Genomic DNA, 3,624 nt, shown 5'->3' on the forward strand with positions numbered 1-3,624 from the left:
TGGGTCTCAAGCCAACTTGTTAAGGACTACTCCACACAAGTTGAACATGACTATATCATCCTTCTATTTTAATTGCACTAAAGTTCGGGCTAGAACTTATCTCACAACTCAGAGATCACCAAGCATAACAAACAGATTATATCACATAAATAAATATACAAACATCAAATATACAAATATATACACATAAAAAAGTAGGCTAAACCCATCGAGGACTACTCCCCAGCAGAGTCGCCACTTAATTTCTGTAGCAGTAAATTCATGACCATCAAACTATGGATAAGTTTAACATCAATAAAACCAGAGTCGCCACCGCGCTTTTATTGTTCCCAAAGGAAAAGGGAAAATTACGAACAAAACCCAAAGATAAGAAGTTTTCAAATCAAAACTAATAAAATGCCAGAGATTACAGCTAAGGGAGTTGGTTACACAGAGGGAAGGTGTTAGCACCCAAAGTGTCCTAGGTACTCCTAGGGAGCCCTTTTCATGTGTGTATGTCTTTTTGGTATAAAATATGTTTGAAAAAATAGAGTGTGGGGATGAGAAAAGAATTCATTGATTATATTTTTGTGTTTGACAAGACCTTCGGACTTGTGCCTACGTACCAACATTAAAATGAGGGATCAAAACCTCGTAGTACGTGGTAATAATTTCAAAATGAGTGGATTGCTTTTAATCAAAATTTAAGTTTAAAAGATTAAAAAAGGGCCCAAAAGTTTGGATGAGTGTTAGTTCTTTTTGCCTTTTGAAATTTTAAGTCAATATTGTTAAGTTCATTTTCAAGTTTTGATTAAGAAAAGAGTTTAAAAAAATGCAATGGCATAAGGCCAAAGTTTCTAATTTGAAATAAGGTCTAAGTTTTGAAATCACAAGCAAAGAAGGTTTTTAAAAAAAAGGGGGAGAGATTTTGAAATTTAAGAAGTGGGAGGAGATGGAGAGACTAATCCTAAGTATAAAATTAAAAGTTAAGAGTTGAAAAGATCTTACCAATGGGATGCAATCCAACAGACACGAATGTGATATAGAAAACCCACTTTCCCTTTGGACTTTGAATCAAGAAAATATCCACAAGCAATTTGCAATATGAAGAGCAAGGCACAAAATAAAGATGGCCACATCCAAGCAAGCAAATCCATATCCAATAGTCTTCTTTTGTCTTCTCATGTACCAGATGAAATACTCCTTGATTTTGCTCAGAACAAAGTATTATGCATGAGATCAAAATAACAGTTGCTTCAAGACTATGTAGCAGATGAATTCAAGTGGATCCCAATACTTGCATCAGATGAAAGCTCAAATTACAATAACTTGGTCTCAGAAATGTTGGCATTGGCCAAGTCCTTTTGCATATGGAATGTTGCCTAATCCCAAGTCCAAAAGTTCAGATCAAACCCAACAGTCCACACAAACATTTTGTAGGGTCTTTTGTTGTTTATTAGGTATCTTAAGGTCCTAAGACCACAAACACAAACAAAATACTCAAGCAAATATATACAATCACAGTATATGGCTCAAATGAGCAAAGTGAAAATGGCATAAACATAAACAAGTAAAATGATATGTAAATGACAATGAATGGTAAGTGACTAGAAATTAAATTGCATAAAAAAATAAATGACTTGAAAGTAAAAGCAATATTAATAAAAGTTAGTCAAATGTTAGTTAATTAGATGTTAGTGATGTTTTGCTTTTCAATTAATTAAGTCATTCTTTGGAGAACACTCAACCATCTATTCACAAGCATGGATCCTTGAACCAAGACATCTTCCAAAGGAAGGAAAAAAGGCCAAGTTTCCATACAATACAATGAAAGATGGGAGACTTACAATCTCACTTACTAGAATGCTATGCCTTTGGGGTCAAATTTAGCTCTATGTTAAGTAATCGTAATTGGACTTATGTAGAAGTCACAACTATCTGAGGTCGAGCAATAAAAATTTAGGTGCTAATGCATGTTAGAGATTTGGTATAATGAACCAAACTCCTAAAACATACCACACACTAAAAAGAAAAAAAGATCAAAGGATAGACCTATCTCATCCATACTTGTATTGGTTCATCTAACACAAGGTTATTGATGAACCAATTAGCCTTAGGATTTTTGAGATTTCATTGGTCAATTTAAGGGATGAGAAAGAATGGGATTGAAGATGAAGAGGTATGGGAGATGAGAGAAACACAAACTGGTCATGGGAGGAATTTTATCAAATTAACATTATTCATTCATTTTGGAAGATGAAATGTACATTTCATCAGTCCCCTAAATCCAATGATTTTAACTCAACAAAAGTCAAATGAACCTTCACTAAGGCCCAAACACATAGTCAAACATCATAAGTCAATAAAAATGGCTCAAAATAATTTTTACACAATTAATCAATTAAAAATCAAATTAAAAATGCATTTAAATTCAATTTAATTTGGTCAAAACCTAAAATCTCTTCAAAACACCAAATAAATGGCCAAAAGATTTATCCTAGGTCAAAAAAGGTTAAAGGACCTTAGACAACACATATCATGATTTTTGAAAAGTCAGAAGTATTTTTAAATAATTGAAAATGTGCACAAAAACATTTAATTCATGAAAAATATCAAAATTAATCCAAAAAATATTTTTAATTCAGAAAATAAAAGAGGAAAATATTTAAACATTTTTGGTGAAAGTCCCATATTTTTTGGATAAAAAATGAAATTAATATGAATTAAACAAAATAAATGGATTAAATAGAAAATCAGAAAATAAAAAGAAATTCAAAAATACAAGTTCCATCAGATCTCCCTCATTAATTGAGGTGGCAGATCTGATGGCCACGCGCATCATGTCCTTGGTTTTCCAAAGTCAACGAGTGGCAACATTGGTAATCAAAACCAAAGGCTAAGATTAAAACAATTTAAACAGATATGATGGTTGAGAGGTGTGACAACACACCACCGGAGCTATGGCTTCGGTATTCTTCTCCGGTGGACCTCACCGGACTTGTACACCATCAACCATCACTAAAATAAAAAACAAGGACATGGATTCAAAGAAAAAATGCTCAGGAGCTCGAATCTGGCCTCAATTTTCTCCAGTTCCAAGTATATAGAAAGATACAGCTATTTGAATTTTGAGGATCATGAACTGAGTTGCTTTGATTTGACCTCAAAGAAACTCAATCTTGTTACCTACATTGGTAGGACTTCAGACAACCAAAAATCACAAAGAATGGTGAAGAATTGAGAGAGAACCGAAGAGATGGATTTTTTGAAAAATCACCTTCGAGTTGCTTCAAATTCACTTGATTTACACACACTTTCTTTCAAATGTTAAAAAATAGAAAGTTTCTTCATGAGCTAGCATGGGCGTGCACAAAGCCCAAACAATCATTTGCAAAGGTCCAAAATCGAGCATAGGTCATGCTGAAAGTGTTGCATTCAGCCATGCAAAGTCTGAATGAGTTTGATCATGAAATTCTTCAAAATGGTACCACACATTGCACCCATGTGCAAGTCCTTCAATTTTGATCCAAATGAGATGATCTTAGACTTTTTGGAAAGGTGAGATCAAGGGAAACAACTTTCAAGTTGAACAATTTTCCATTTGAAGCTTGTATCATGATAAATTTTGAGGTGGAAGTTTGGAAA

The sequence above is a fragment of the Lathyrus oleraceus genome, chromosome 7 (genome assembly GCF_024323335.1).
Source record: "Lathyrus oleraceus cultivar Zhongwan6 chromosome 7, CAAS_Psat_ZW6_1.0, whole genome shotgun sequence".
Classification (NCBI taxonomy): Eukaryota; Viridiplantae; Streptophyta; class Magnoliopsida; order Fabales; family Fabaceae; genus Lathyrus; species Lathyrus oleraceus.